A 17340-nucleotide genomic window follows, 5' to 3' on the forward strand; every position below is an offset into this window, starting at 1 on the left:
TGAAAAAAGAAAACAAATATGAAAATAGTACACTTATTGTACTTAAAAAACCTCAAACAGTCCTTATAAAAGAACTCAATAGTATGTACATTTTTGACAGGGACTCTGTCGATGAAGTAAAAATAGGATGTTTTCAGTGAAATCTCTGCGCATGAGTGGTATCTATGTAGAAAATAGTAGTACTTATTTCAGTTCGCAATTTCGTGTTGAAGAACAAAGAACTTTTACAAGTAATTCATCTACTGCAATGAACTCCAAATAAAACTTTTGTCGATATAATTAAAAATGTAACTTTAAAAATTGCTTTTTGTGGAAAAATCGTGATTTGAATTAAAAAAAATAGAATAATATAATAATTAAATATCATTATGTGAGTACATACAAAGCTACAAGTATGTGCCATTGGGGTTACTATATTTTAAGGGTTAATTATACCAATTTTGTGGTATCTCAACGTTATTGCAGAATACATAAATGACACAAACTCTAATATTTCAATAATTTATAATATATTAAAATAAAACATTATATCAAATATAAATATAGTTCAAATGTTACACGTTAAAAATATTAACCACTGGGTGTGTCGATTGCCAAATAATGTGATGAAAAACACCATCTAAATTACATGTAGCTCTTATTACTTCATATTCACATATTATAATTCTTCTATCGTGGAATCGTTAAAATTTTAGCTCAGTATTTATAATAGATAAATGATTTTTTAAATAATAAGCTATTTCATTTAATATGCAAGTTTTCAACACAAGAAAACCTACTCAAGCAAAATTGTAGTCGTGCAAAACTTCAGAAACATTAAACCCTTACAAACATATACATACATATATCATGGATAAAAAGTGTCATTAACTTAACGTATCACATGTTTTAGAAAAGTTAGCTAATAGGAGCTAGTTTGGAAACTTATTGGCAGTTTCAAGTTTAAAAAGCAATTTCCCTTTGTCCGAGCGTGCATCTCTTAATTGTTTCTTCAAAAACTTCGACGAATAGCAAGCGTTTTGTCAGAACTAGAAAATTATTTATCAAGAAATCCTTCTTGATTTTAGTACGAATCGGATAATAACCTATAGAAATTGATTTCTGCTCTCTCAAAAGGCGCTTTTATCGTCTTAGAGATTACAAAAATTTAAACTCGAAACCAGATTCGAAAAAAGGGAGATACTAAATTTAAACAAATGCACTCACTTTTTATTTAATAATAGCAAACAAACTTTCTTTTAATAGCTTCATGGTTCATATTATAGTGTAAAATTTACACAATCAGAGTTTAATTTGCCAACGCATTTTTTTTTTATTTCTTGAAAATGGAACTGTTTCACAAGAAAGCTCAATCCGCTTTCAATATAGTTCTGACTACGTAACCGGAAAGTACCCGGATTTTTACACAAAATTGAAACAAGTAAGGAAAAGCTAAGTTCGGGTGTAACCGAACATTTCATACTCTTGCAACTTGCAAGGGTCAAAGCCGGGGAAATACCTTCAGGTGTTGGCAAAACTTTGTTTTAAAAATATGTTGGGAAAGAATTCAACATTCATTATTCGACGAAATCATGAATGAATTACAATCAAATTTCTTTCTTATTAACTTATATTGTAGGTTATAGACCCAATTAGTTTTATAACTTACTTCGCATCAGCTAAAATTATTTTGAAATTCTCTTCAACTGAGATATAAGTGATATAAACTCAACCGAAAGGCTAAGTGTAATGTATTGAGTTGATGTGGAAAACGTCAACCAAAGGATCGAAATTGATGATATAAGGGATATGAGATTAAGACCAAGGTATATACCAACTCCATTCATTTTCAGCGCTAAACCATTGATAAGGTTCGTTAGAATAACGGATGTGTAATATAATTTCACATATTTTCGGCATTAAACTATAGTAACTCCAGTAATATTCGTACGCTTAATTTTGCTATAATATCTTACATATTGACCCATGTATATGGTATAACGCCTTTCGAAAGTTCGAAAATCTTTATTAGGTAAATATAACTCACATATTGGCCTACACATATGGTATAAAGTCAACCGGAAGCTCAAAACTGTTTCAATTAGGTACATGGAGGCTAAAGGAAGTGTTGAACCGATTGAACCCATTTTTGACATGCAGACATACAATTATCAGGATACAAATCTCTCCGAATTTCAATTATGAGTCTCACACATTGACCGATATTTTCGATAAAAACTCAGCCATAGGCACTGGGGTTCTCGTATTCGGTTTCTGTGGGTTTAAAAAGTTTTGGTCCGATTTTGACAATTTTTGGACGTGATATGGCATATTGATGCTTGATTTGTATACTGGAAAGTGAAAATGTCAGATGGAATTTAAAGCTGTATTACATGGGAAGTAGGTGTGGCTACTAATCGATTTGGTTAAAATTGGTCGGATAGGTCCAGAGATATGTGGTTTCTCCTAAGCGTGGGCGGTGCCACACCCAGTGCCCAATTTTGACACATAATCCTATAAAGCCCTTTTGTGCCATCCTGGATGTAAAAGTTAATGTCTCTGACGCTATTACTTATTTATCTATTGCACCTGAACCTATATTATAGGTCATAGACTCAATTTATTTTATAACTATACTAGTTTTCCATTGCCAATAACTAATAAGTGTTTTGAGAAAGTTTTAGCAAAAGGATCTTGAAGCATATATATGCCCACGTCAGTTGTATTTTTTTTGATTTTAAGCAAGCGTTGATTTCATTACCACACGTTAAACATAAAGTAACGGGAAATGTTTGTCTGAAATCACCTGAAAGGAGTTACAAAGTGCCGCCAAATAGTTTGTCGTTGTTTTTTATAGATTTCGATATCGTGTCCAAATAATAATTTTACATTGTTTCAGCACTGTGGCCATGGACGATTGTGTTTTTATGTTGCGCACTGCATCTGGGTTATTTTAAATATTTACGCGACGCCATTTCTTGATGGTACCTCAGCAAACAGTAGCGAAATAAGGAATGTTTTGCCAGTTCCACGTTGTACAACTTTGCCCTGCCGAAACTGCCAGCTTAATGCGGTCGAAAATTGTTTTTTTGTTTACCATTTAGCAGTGGAAGAATTCGACAGTATCATACTTCATTTCACGATTTATATCTGTGTTGATTAAATCAGATTCATTTCGATCTGGTGAAATCATACCGAAATGACTGATTGGTAAATTCGCAATGACAATGCAAAGATCCTCAATAGAAATCAAAGCTTTATTGTACATTGTGTCACCTAATGATATCGCTAAATTGTGGCACCTTGTGCGGTGTCGATGCAATATATTATCAGTCATCGAATATTTGTGATTATTCCACAGCATTAGTGAGAACCAGAGCATCGGAATGTATTACGTTAAGAATATGAGGTTTGCTCCAAGGTCTAGACCAAATCCATTCATATTCAGAGCTAAACTGTTAATATAATTTTCTAATTTTTAAGAAACCTTGTCCACTTTATTTTATTAATATTACATAACATTACATATTTTGATCAAACTAAACAGTTAAAAGTCAGCTGGAAAGCGAAAATCACTATTCAGGGTATATTAGGTTTGGGCTTGTTGCATTAACGTTTAACATTGCTCAGGTAGACTCGAAAACATATTTTCAAGCAATCTTATAAATAAATAACTCACACACTGGCTGACATATTCGACATACGGTTTGTTAGAATAACGAAAAGCATTATATAAGATTAAGCTAAGATATATCCAATATTATTCGTTCAGATAATTTTGCTAAGATCTCTTACATATTGACCGATATATATGGTATAAAGCCAACCGAAAGTTTGAAAATCTTATACTAGGTGTATAAGAGATAGGGGTAGTATATACCCGATTTTATCTTTTTGGCATTACTACATTTATTAACAGAAAAAGATTCTTTGTTTAAGGTACCTCACATACCATCACCAATATATATATAAGGAGTAAAGTCAACCGGTTGTTTGAAAATTTTGATATTAGTTATATGGGGCTAGGGCAAGTTTTCACCCATTGTTCCAGTTTAGGAACACAAAATACACTATTATTAGAAAAACACGCTTTTTCAATTTCATTAAGATATCTCATGGGGTATAAAGTAAGTATGAAATTCGAAAATCTTTTTATTAGGTCTATATAAGCTAAGGGAATTATTGATCCAATGCAATCCATTTTTGGAACACAGGCATAGTTTTATCAGAAAAGGATTCTCTCCAAATTTCTACAATTTATTTAACAGATTGATCGATATTTCTGATAAAAAGTCCAGATTAGGAACTGGGGTCCATATATTCGGCACCTATAGGCTTAAATAGCTTTCGTTCAGTTTGAGCAATTTTTGTTCATACACTTCAAATGCACTATTCGTGCAAAGTTCTATACGGATACATTGATTGCTTCTTAATTTCTATACTGGAAAGTGAAAGAATCTGATGGAATTTAAAATTGTGTTATATATATTGCAAGTGTTTATTTAGTTTCTATAGTAATATTGTTAGTAATAATATTTTTAACTTTAACTATAGCAGCACTTAAACTGAAGCAGCTTCTCGATCGAGAGACCTTGGCTCCGTAAGCTTCCGATGACAACTCAATCTGTACCTGCCGTCCAAGCAGACATAAAACATGGCAGACAAAATACACGATATCACATTACAAACAAGACAAATCAATCCGGTCCAAGAACTAACAGCACCATCAGCAGTCGAATCACGAATTTTTCGTCTCGAAGCTTCAATTAATGAGCTAGCTTCTTGTTTTAAGAGACAAGTTATATCTCGTTCCCGTTCTCGTCATCGCTTCACCGAACAACAACACGTGCTGGTATCATCAAAATTTCGGCAATAAAGCGAAACGTTGTCGATCGCCTTGCACATTTCAGAGAAACCTAACGTCGGGCCATTAGTGGCGGTCTCGGCTCCTCAATCGAATGAAACCGCCTCTTCATAACAGTACATGCCATCAAAATTCAATGTCTGGTGGATATTGACGCTGATCTCTGCACTTTTCCCAAGTCTCTCGCACCTTGATCGAAGGAACGAGTCAGCTATAAGATTATATCTGAGCAGGAAATGGGTTCCATAACTCTATTACTACGTAGTGACAAATCGATATCATCAGGATTTTACTCTATTTGTACTTGTACTTTTTTCAATCAAGGTATCGATGCTTACTCAGTAGCAGAAAGCTACCGAGTACTTTTAACTGAAACTAGGTAGGTAGGTAGGTAAAGTGGCTGTCATTCGACACACTTAGGCCTTTAGGAGGCCCATTGTGATACCACTGGGACTGTGATCCCCTCACTCTAATGGCTCCTCTCTGAACCACCCCGTACTTCTGATGAACTTCATCAGCGAGACAAGTTTTATCTGTGCAACCTCCGAGACGTCGTCAAGAAACCCACGACCGATGGTTGCGATTTTTTTCCTATACAGTGCTGCGCAATCGCATAAAAGATGTTTAATGGTCTCCTCCTCTTCTACTTCCTGACAACTTCTATAATAGTCGTTATATGGCGTGCCAAGTCTACTTGCATGTCTGCCTATTAGACAGTGGCCTGTTAGTACTCCTACTAGAGTTCTTATATCACTCCTCTTGAATTTTAACAGTCGGCATGTGCGGCTCATATTCCATTTTTGCCACGTTTGCCTGCTAGTTAAGCAGGTCAGGGACTGATTCCACTGACATTCGGCTATATTAATGACATATTTGTCGATTAAGTATCTACAAGTAGCCAGAGGCATATTTATGTCCTCCTTACCAGGATCTAGTTGTAGGGTGGTGCCTGTTTTGGCTAGCTAATCTGCTACGCAGTTCCCAGGGATGTCACTGTGTCCTGGGACCCATTGCAGATTTACCTTGAAATAGGATGACAGATCCGCTAGAAGATCATGGCAATCTTTCATTGTCTTCGACGAAGTCCTATGAGACATCAGAGATTTCAAAGCCGCCTGGCTGTCTGTATACATAAATACACTTCTTGTTGTGATTACACTTTTTGTTAGTACAAGAAGGCTTTCTTTAAATGCAGTGACCTCCGCTTGGAAGACACTGCAGTGGTCTGGTAACCGGAAGGCGATTTTGGTATCTAGTTTAGCCGAGAAGACACCGCCGCCTACTCGGTTATCCAGTTTGGAACCATCCGTATAGAAGCTTATCCCTGCTTCCTTGTCTACTACGCCCCTTTCCCATTCCTCTCTGGAGGGGAAGGCACTATTGAGGACCGGATTTAGGTTCAGCTCCATAGAATTGCGAAAATCCGTAGTTATGGGAAGAAACGGGAACTTTCTAAGTATCATAGAATGCCCCTTGTTGCTGGCGACTAGTAGGGAGGATTCCCTCAGTCTCAGAGCTGACTTCGCTGCCATTTGCTTGCAATACAGATCTGTTGGCAGCAAGTGTAAAATTATGTTGAGTGCCTGGCTTGGCGTAGTTCTGAGAGCTCCACTGATGCAAATACTAGCTTCTGATCGCATATTTCTTTTCTGTAATTGGCCACCATACTACTATACCGTAGGTCATGATCGGCCTTATAATTGCTGTGTACAGCCAGTGAGCCACCCGAGGTGTCAGTCCCCATCTGGGCCCCACCATTCTTTTACATGTGTAAAGCGCTGTAGCTGCTTTCTTTACCCTCGCTTCCAAGTTTTGTTTCCAAGAAAGCTTCCTGTCAAAAATTAGTCCCAAGTAGCTTGCTTTATCTCCTACCGTTAGCCTGGTGCCATTTAAAAATGGCGGCGTGATTTCTGGAGTACTGTGTTTCTTTGTGAACAATACTAGTTCTGTCTTGCTAGCATTTAAATTCAGTCCGCATGATACGGCCCATCGATTAATACCGTTTAATATTGTCTGCATAAGGCTAGCGAGGGTGTTCGGGAACTTGCCCCTAACCGAGACTGACACATCATCAGCGTAGGCCACAACATGTACCCCCTTCTTTTCTAGACCCACAAGCATTTTATTCATTGTCAGGATCCAGAGAAGTGGGGATAACACGCTTCCTTGGGGTGTACCCCTTCGGACAGATCTGTGCATCGTTGAAGCTCCCAGCGTTGAAATAATTGACCTGCCCAAGAGCATCTGTTCAATTAATTTCCGGAGAGGCTCAGAGATGCCCAGATCTTTAAGCGCGCTCAATATGGCCTTCGGCTGGATGTTGTTAAAGGCACCTTCTATGTCTAGGAAGGCTACGAGGGTGTATTCTTTTATTTCCAGAGACTTTTCAATCTCTGCTACCACTGAGCTTAATGCCGTTTCTGTGGATCTACCCTTCGAGTACGCATGCTGCGAAACTGCCATTTTTCTTGGGTTTAGTATGTCCTTTATATGTATTTCTATTAGTCTCTCCAGCGTTTTTAAAAGAAATGATGAAAGACTAATTGGTCTAAAATCCTTTGGATTAATGTGTGAGCTTTTGCCAGCCTTTGGTATATATATCACCTTGACTTCCCTCCATATCGAGGGAATATAGTTTAAATTCAGTGCCCCTCTAAACATGGTTGTTAACCAGTTTATTGTGTAGCTCAGGGACTGCTGTACCTGAGCTGGGAATAAACCGTCTGGTCCTGGCGTTTTATAAGGCTTGAGGCTGCCTATTGCCCAATAAACATTGCTATCTGACACTATGTCTAGCGGAGGGGACTCTGAGCCTACTTCACTCTCCATTATATGCTCCCCTATGAGGTTCTCGGAACTGTCTGGGAAGTGAGTATCCATTAGTAGGCCCAGAGTCTCTTTACTGGATACCGTCCAGCTGTGATCTGGCTTCTGAAGGTATCCGATGCTATGTTTGGACTGTGTCATTATCTTTCTCAGTCGAGACACTGCTGCCGTATTTTCGATGTCATTACAAAAAGATTTCCTTTCTGTATGTCCGAAGGTGGTTATGATAGTTATCCCACTCTATATCTTCTTGGGATAGTTTGGCAAAATTGAATTGCTTCCTGCAATTTTTCTGCATGTTCTTAAGTATTGGAGACCACCAAGGAGGTCTAATTCTTCCCCTACTGTACGTTAATGGACAAGCTACACCTCTAGTGCTTGACGACAAGAATCTGTGAATCGCTTAACGAGGATGTCTAGGTCCTCTTTCTTTTTCGGTTGAAATGGTGGAATCATAGGAATACGCTTTTTTAGCTCCTGCATGTGCATTTGCCAGTTCGTTTTCCTATGATTCCTAAATTTCTCTTCCCTAACTACATTTTCTTCAGTTATACACTCAATGTAGCGGTGATCTGAGAAGGAGTGTTCCTCCAATACCCTCCAATGTGTTATTTTATCCACCAGTTTTTCCGATACCAGTGTTATATCTAATACTTCCTGTCGGTTTCTGGCTATAAATGTTGGCGTAGTACCTTTGTTACATAACAAAAGCTTACTTCCTATTAAATAATTAAAGAGCAACTCACCCCTTTCATTAATATCCGTGCTTCCCCATACTGTGTGGTGCGCATTGGAGTCGCACCCAAGTATAATCGAACACTTGGATGCTTCGGTGTCTCGTACCATCTTTTTGAACAGCTGTGATGGTACTGCTACCTCGTCGTAGCATGATGCCAGCCGGTATTTCTTCTTACCCGTCTCCCAGCTTACCACTGTAGTGTCGTTACTACTGTAACTGTGTAATAAAAAGACATTAAGCTTTTTGCTAGCCAATATGAAATGTATAGGGGCTTACCTACACAACCATTCGCGTATAGATTATATCCTGGTGTCCTCAGACCGTAAATACGCCCTCCATTAACCCATGGCTCCTGAATGAGGACAAAGTCTGGCCGTTCTTCTGCCATGCGGTTAACTAGGGTAAGGCTTAGAGAGTCTGTCCGCAAGCTCAGACCCCGAAGTACACACACCTTGATCTGTGATCTCAGCGTCGCTCGAGGACTCCACTGGATCTTCCTCGACTTCGCACTCCGATTCCGATGCCAAGTCCTCCTGCATCGGCGTCTGACTTGTAGGTCATGACCTTCACTTTTGTGAATCCGTAGTTGATCTCACCGCCACCGCCGCTAGCGGTTCTACGGATTCTTTTGTTAGAAGCAGCAGAATCTGCATTGTGGCTCGTTTCGTCTCCACACCAGATTCCGCTGCGGGGTCGTCAAAGGCCTTGACGAATCTCCATCCCCCAGTTGGCAGATTCGGGTTGCAGGCTCTTATGAGCTGCATTATTTGGTCCGGCTGCGATGGCGTAGCCGGGATCCATACCCTTGCCCTCGGTCGGGATGGGATATCTTTTCTGTCTACCGCTACTAATTTGGCTCCGGGGTAGACCTCCTCCACCTTAGCTATTGCTGCCTTATATAGCTGGACCGATCTCTCGTCGTCACACGCTATCATCTTTATCTGCCCTTGATACCAACCGGCATCCGCACAGGACGGGGGTGGCCCTGGATTGCTTAGTAGCACTTCCAAAGCCACATTCGTCAGTGCGGCTTGCACCCATTTCCATTGGGCTCTGGGGATTTTTCCTTCGGGGTCACCCTCATCCAGTACCCCAATGACAATGCGGTTCCGGGCCACATCAGCAAAAGATCTTGCGGGCGTCACGCCCTTAGTTTTCGGTCTCTTAGCTGACGGCTTAGCCTCTTCAGCTGACCTTTGTCTTTTAGCTGCCACTACCGGCGCTTCTAGCTTGAAGTAAGGTAGAACAGCTCTCGCGCAATCAATGGATGGATTGGTTGGCGGTTGCAGCTCCACCTTCTTCAGCAGTTATGCAGCGCGTCGCCTCTCTGCATGCTTAGCTTTTGCTGGGTCGTCAATCCTAAAGGAAAGCCGTTCTCTGGCTGACCCACTACTGGCAGCATCACTTTTGGCATCTCCCTCCTTCTCCTGCTTACCTGCCAAGCCTTGGCTACAGGGGTTGGTATGGACTGCCTCCAGGGCTGCTGCTTTCATGGCGCCAGTCTTGGCTTCTGCCCCTTTAGTATTTGCCTTTGCTCCAGGACCAAGCTTCGCTCCTGTCCTCGCTTTGGCTGTGTAGGGGAAAGCATGTCCGCTTTCGCATAGCCCCCGCTACGCAAGTAAGGCTATCTTATTACGGAGGACGCCAGGTATCCGTAAGCTCCGTGCGAGACTGGGCTATTTAAGGGCCCCCAGCCAGATTGATTTTCGGCACGGGTCACATGACACCTTGATCCAGCCCTTTATATACCTCATACAATGGTAAGACATCCCTATCGGGATGCTGCACTATTGAAGAGTACCGAACACCCAGATAGGAAGCCTGACCTTAGCTTGATACCTCACTACTACAACAGGGACGAACTGCTGCCAGCTCGCCCTTTCCCAGGTCGTGACCCTGTGGTATCTATTCCCAGTCGGCACCCTCGTGGAGGGTTCAGCGGAGGATTTTGCCAACCCTAAATGAAACTAAATTTTAGTATTGTAGTTTTTTGTCAAATTTGCCAAAAACATCAAACATTAATTTTACAGAAAATGTAAAAAATTAGGAAACAAATAAGGAAGGTTAGGTTCAGGTGTAACCGAACCTTTTATACTCTTACAACGTGCAAGGATCCCTTAAAGGCACTATTTGTACAAAGTTTTATCTGAATATATTCATTGGTGCTGGACTTGTGTACTGGAAAGTAAAATAATCATATGCTATTTAAAATTGTGCTCTATGGGAAGTAGGCGTAGTTGTATTCCGACTCCGCCCACTTTCACAATCAGACATATGATCGTCAAGATTATGTTATATACCGAGTTTGGTTGGAATTGGACTAGTAGCTCAGGAGATATGTCATTTCACCTAAATGTGGGCGGTACCACGCCCATCGCCCAGTTTTGACCCCAGCTTCTATAGCGCCCTCTTGTTTCATTCTGTGTGTAAAATTTAAAGTATTTGGTGCATTTGGTTATGGATTTCGCTTTAAGTAGTTTTTAACAAAACCGTTATATAGGGAGAGGGCAGGATTATAAACCATGTACACTAAATCAAAATTTTTAATTCAGAGGTGTCCCTTCCTACTGCAATCCCCTGAACCAAATAACAGGTTTTAATCTTAATTTAGTGCTTAGTTATTGCATTTGATGAGTTTACGATTAATGGCGTTTTGTGGGCGTGGCCGATTACGCCCATCTACGAGCTTGTTCTTACTTTTTTTTGCCAAGGAACACGTGTGCCAAGTTTAATTGAAATATTTTTGGTTTTACTTAAGTTATCGCTTGCATAGACGAACGATCGGACAGGCAGTCACTCGGAATTCAACTCGCCTTATCAACCAGATCATTTATGTATATACAATATATATAACCCGACATTTAGCTCGATCTTTTTAGGTGATACAAATAACCGTTAGGTGAACAAAACTATTATAGTCTGTAGTTACAGGATGCAAGAGTATAAAAATATTACAATATATTCAAAAATAAATATTAAGAAAAATTTATTTTATTGTATTATTTGCCAAAAACATCAAATACCAATTTTATAGGCAATGTAATATGTTAAAAAAAAAAATAAGATTCAAAAATAAATCTTAAAAAAATATCGGTTCTTGTAATACTTGCCAAAAACATCAACTTTGCCAAGTGCTTTCCTGAAAGACGATTTATGGATTTTGATATATACTTCTTTAATGAAATTTCGCAGTTTTAAGATAGCTTGACAACATGCAAGCGGATCTTAAAAATTGATATTTTGAAACCTTGGATCCTGGATAGTGATTAAAGCTGTGTGTGAGTTGTATTCAATTTTACCGAATCTGCGATTCAGATCAGATCTAAAAATTTCTGCATAAGGCGATGTAAACTTACGAAGAGTTGTGCTTAAGCAATTTATCATTGATATACCTTTATATACAGTCAAACAGTTTTCACCAGATACTTCTCTAGTCAAATATTCAAATGGTTCTAGTAGAATGATTACCCTTTTCAAAATTTTTATATCTTGCCTTGTAACTAGATATTGGCTTATACGTTGAGTATTAAATTTTTTACAGATCCTTCAAGAATGCTTTCTTGTACCTGGAATTTCCGTACTTTTCGTACTGTCTGGTGCCAATAGCACAGACATATAGAACTCTATATTCTTAAACGAGTGTGAGTATGTTCTTAAACGTGCGGAGTATGTTCTTAACGTGTACCAGCTTTTTTTTTGAATTTGAACTATGCAAATTGCGGTGTTCCTCGTTCATTCAGTGTTGTTCGCAGCAATAAGTTCTGGTCTTCCGATACCTATCGCAGTAAAAAGTATCGATTACAAAAATACTTAGTGACTTGAGAAAAGCATCGAGTATGTACTTGTATTTACTTGTATCGATTCGTCCATAGCGTTCCATAGTGGCAGACATAACGAAATCTATTATTGGGGCAGATTTTTGGCAAATTTGCCATCTTACCAGACCTCAAGAACAGCTCGATAACTGGACTAAAAGTTGCTTGTAAGTTATCAGTATCCAACATCATTTCGGTAATTAAAGCACAGAACGTCCACCGTATATGGGCAGATACGCTAAGTTCCCTAGTCTGCCAATGGAATATGCAGCTAATAAAACATACGACGCAGCACTACATAACTACTACACCTGGACCTCTTGTTTCATGTAAGGCCCGAAGATTTGTCACCGACAACCTCAAAATTGCCAGGACAGAATTCGATAAAATGTTACAATTAGGAATCACTAAATATTCGAAAAGATCCTAAGCATCTGTGCTGCACTTGGTTCCAAACAAGTTTGGTGAATGGCGACCTTGTGGAGATTATCGACGACTTAATGCCCGTACATTGCCAAATCGATATCCCGTTCGTGTTCCTGAAGACTTAACTGTCAATATAACCGGTAAAATAATATTTTCAACCTCTTGACCTCGTGCGCGTTTTTCATCAAATACCTGTCGCCAAAGAAGGTGTCGATTGCAATTACTATAACACCGTTCAGTATTTTCCGCAACATTCAAACAATTTATTGACGAGGGGGACTAGACGACCCTATATTCCCAGAAGAACGGCTCACTAAATATGGTGTTGTAATTAACACCGCGCTAATTGCCGTTTTGGTCAGTCGGAAGTAAATTTTTTGGGACACCGCATTTCAGCAACAACATATTTCCTCTTCCAGGTAAATTAGACGCGATCAAGGGACTTCAATAAAAGGTTCTCACCCGGTCCTCTAAACACCAGAAGGAGACGCAGCGTTTTTCCGATGCAAAGAAGATCTACGCAAAGCAACGATATTAGCATGCCCGGCACAACGCTTGCTTGGGCAATATATACGGAAGTCTCCGTGTATATTTTCGAAGCACGACATGTCACGATATTCACTGATCACAAACCGCTTGTTTCACGCTTTTGCTTAGGATCCTGATCGAGCGACACCTTGGCAATTCCATCGCCTGGATTTCATCAGCCAGTTTACAACCGATATCCAATACATACCCGGCAAAGACAACATCGTCGCAAATGCTCTTTCTAACATCGAAGAAATATCAACGGCAGTATCCTCAAACTCACAAACTGAAGACGAGGAACTTCAGTAACGTATACAGAGGAAACAGCACGATTCACTAAATTTACGACCTGTTAATATTCCAGGCTGCAAAAAACTAATTTATTGTGACGTTTCTAGTCACCTTATTCGCCCATACGTTCCCACAGCTCTTAGGAAGAGAATATTCGACGCTCTTCATAGCGTTACTCATCCCGGAACACGAGTCTCCACCAAATTGTTAACGTTTGGCTTAGCATTAACCGCGCCTAGCTTGCCAACGAAATAAGATATCTCGAAACGTTTTATCACTAATTCAAAACTTTCCATGCCACACAAGACGAACATAGTCACGTGGATATCATTGGACCATACGTACCATCAAGAAGGTATCGTAACTGCTTAACAATCGACCAGGTTTTCAGACACATTTCCTATTGATAATATCGGGGCCCAATGTGTCACCCGTACATTTTTCGCAGGATGGATATGCCGCTACGGAGGACCGTTACAAATCACGACCGGGTACGTGTACACAGTTTGAGAGTCAACTTTTTAACGCTCTCGCTCGCCTCCTCGGCAGTAAACACATACACACCATCACTTCACAACACTTATTAAATTAACTTCACCGGTGTCCTCAGAAACTGGGACATTTCGATTTTCGTTGTCATCGTACCGTCCATCAGAATCCGATTTCAGCTTACCCACATTTTGCGACTGTGATGTTAGAGGCTGTTTCTTGCAAATTTTGGGTCGCTAAAACCTAAAATGATGGTAAAATGGTTAACATTTCCTAACACGTAGTATTTTTTGAGTTGTAGTCAAGGGGTATAGGTCAAACCACCACCATTTATTTATTGCCAAAAATAGCTGTACGTGATGGAAAATTTTTGAACTCAAATCCGTAATCAATGATTGCGTAGTGTTATCAATGATTGCGTTAATACTCTCCGAGAAGGGGAGTACTTGTGGGCCGAGCTACAATTAATATATTTCACTTTCTTATACAATATTACAACATGCTAACGCTACGTCCGCAAGTCAACAAATACATAATCAACAGTTAGGCTCGAGGACGTCTACTGTTATTATAAAATACTATGCATCACATGTTCAAGTCCCTTCACCTACTGCTGGCGCAATCGCCACCACATATTTTTTTGTATATTGTTCAATCTACGAGAAATAGCATGCGCTTCCATATTCCCTAATTCACACAAAAACTTGTTTTCAGAATAAAATATGTTTGAAGTTCTTGTTTGTATTTTAAAACTTCAAGAACTGCTGAAGGCTATTGAGGATCGTCTTCTTTCTCCTCTCCTGAACATCAGCAACATCCAAAATAATCTTCTGCATAAAACATTTCATTTCAACATTTTCAATTGCTTTGCAGAGATGCTGCTTATCCAAAAATTCAGATTATTTTTAGACGTAAACTTTTTGTACACAACCGGGGGAAATTAAAGATCTATTTTTTTCAATAACACATATTTTTAACCAATTATGCGGGGAAACCAATTGACTGGGTTCAATTAAGCGGTATATATTTTGTATGCAATGTATTTTTGGCCGATCAGATGTTTCAAATATGTGGGAAAATCAATTAACTGGGGGTCAATTAAGCGGGGGATACTGTATAACCCTATATCTATCTCGCTTAGTTTTAGGGTATTCAAACAACCTTTAGATGAACAAAACTATTATACTCTGTAGCAACATGTTGCAAGAGTCTAAAAAACCAAACAGACTAGAAAGCGAGGCGATAGAAGTGAAACTTCATAGATCTCGATGGGCACTTGAAATAAAAATACTCACCCTAGCCAATTTTATGATATGTATTAGGAAATATTTCCAACTGCAGCAGCATTCACAGCCAACCAGGTAATTTGTTGTAAATTCATATCCATATGTAGAGTGACAATATTTATTCTGTCAGTGGAGTTATGGTAGACAACTACCATACCAGCTCTTTCATTGAGACGTTTGAAATGGACGACACAATCGAAGTTCGGCACATCCACAGCTTATTCATTGTTTATCCATGTTTCCGACAATAATAAACTATTCGCTCGTTGGGCTACTATGTCCGTCAAATCTACTGTGTGAGCCCGTAAACTTTGGCAATTTAGGAAGAATAATGAGTAAATTAATAATAATATTAACAGTAACATTAACATTAACATTACCATTAGCATTAACATTTCCTGTCGCTTTTTCGTTTCATTCGATACTGGAATTACAGCCCAACGAGCGCTAAGAATTTTCACTTCAAAAAAGTTCAATGGATGAAATCATCAAGTAACAAGGGAATTCATTTTGCGAAAAATTACCATTGTTTTGAGTTCAATGGATGAAATTAATATAATATAACTCCATTTTGGAGCAAAACAAACATTGGTTTGCGCAATGTACATATTTATTGACTACATATATATTTATTATATAGTATCTAGAGTTTGTAGAATAAATACATAGAATGTGATTGTCTTAAAGTTCATTTTAATCTTTACCACTTTATTTTTAGTTAATTTATATCCATATAAATATTAAGTAATAAGTAATTTAAATTATTTAATTAAATAATATATGAATGTAACTCAATTTTGGAGCAGAACAAACATTGGTTTGCACAATGTACATATGTATTTATTGACGTGTATACACTTTTCAACGAAACATGTTATCCATCTATACAATTTTATATATCTATGTAGGGACGTACGTGAATTTAGTTAAAAATGTATACATAATTCCGTGAAATTTTCAGTATATAACTACATTAGTTCTGGCCACGCGTTGCTATGATATATTGGTCATTAAATACTAATATAATAAACTGGTCAATACAGTAAAAATATTATTTACGAAAATATGAATCATATCAATATAATCAAATTGGACTCAGTGTGATAAATTTTACTAAAATCGGTTCAGTATTTTAGGAGGAAAATTGACATGCAATTTTATCTATTTAGATAAATACGTTTATATCCGTCGCAAAAATTATTTTCAAACAAATGATGCAAGCACACGTATGTACAGGGCCGCCGAGAGAAATGTTTCTAATACATAATAAATTTTATTAACTATCTTACCACTTACTTGAAGTAATGTTTTTGAAAAATAACTCTAATACGACGTAGCGTTTTATACTCTCATCATGTATTAAATTTGCTTTCTGTTTGATGTTGTTTTGTACGATTTTGAAAATCAATAATGTATAAATCTGTTCATACATAAACTTTGAATATATGAATAAGGTATATATAGGTATATAGGGATAGCAACACTTAATATGTAGTTAGAAGCACATTCCAGCACATTTGACTTATCTGACTCACTTTTCAAAATTAAAAGGACTTTATTGTTTTCTCTTAATAAATGAAAATGTAACAATTTATTATATCGTAACTATAAATCTTAGCTGTTGAAAATTTTTGTTTTTGTAGCTGAGCAGTTTTAGATCTAAACACTTAAAATACTCTCTTGCCTTTTCTGACTCTGCTCATATCCCTAATATCATCATTTCCGATCTTCTGGTTGACGTTTGCACATCAACTCAATGGACATTAACTTCACAGCCATAACGACAGTACATTTGGAAACAATTGCATTATCTTATTGTATATTTAGGATCAAAGTCGATTTTCTTCTAATTTGAAAATCACATTTAGCAAATCTACAGCAACTGCATGAAAACATCGACATAACAGGTTCAGGCTAAAAAATTATTTTCAAGATAACAGAGTTTTCATTAAGCCTTTATCGGTAAAACATTTGGAAAATATTACATATTCTTAGATTTAGAATAATTATCAATTTTCTTGCTTCTTGTATATTCATGATTAGATAAGGCTAATACAATTGTATAAATATTACATTTTCTTATATATATGATCATAG

The 17340-nt window shown here is 38.1% G+C and overlaps 1 protein-coding gene across 1 annotated transcript in view; it reads left to right on the forward strand.

Annotated features, from left to right (window-relative positions):
* Nucleotides 1-226: 226 nt before the first annotated feature.
* The window catches only part of Asator (tau-tubulin kinase asator), a 551150-nt gene continuing 534036 nt past the window's right edge, over nucleotides 227-17340 (forward strand). Inside the window, exon 1 of the mRNA XM_070112342.1 lies at nucleotides 227-370. The gene's annotated coding sequence lies outside the window, so the exon portion shown is untranslated. The remainder of the gene's footprint in view (nucleotides 371-17340) is intronic.

Source organism: Bactrocera oleae, chromosome X, assembly GCF_042242935.1.
Source record: "Bactrocera oleae isolate idBacOlea1 chromosome X, idBacOlea1, whole genome shotgun sequence".
Taxonomy (NCBI): Eukaryota; Metazoa; Arthropoda; class Insecta; order Diptera; family Tephritidae; genus Bactrocera; species Bactrocera oleae.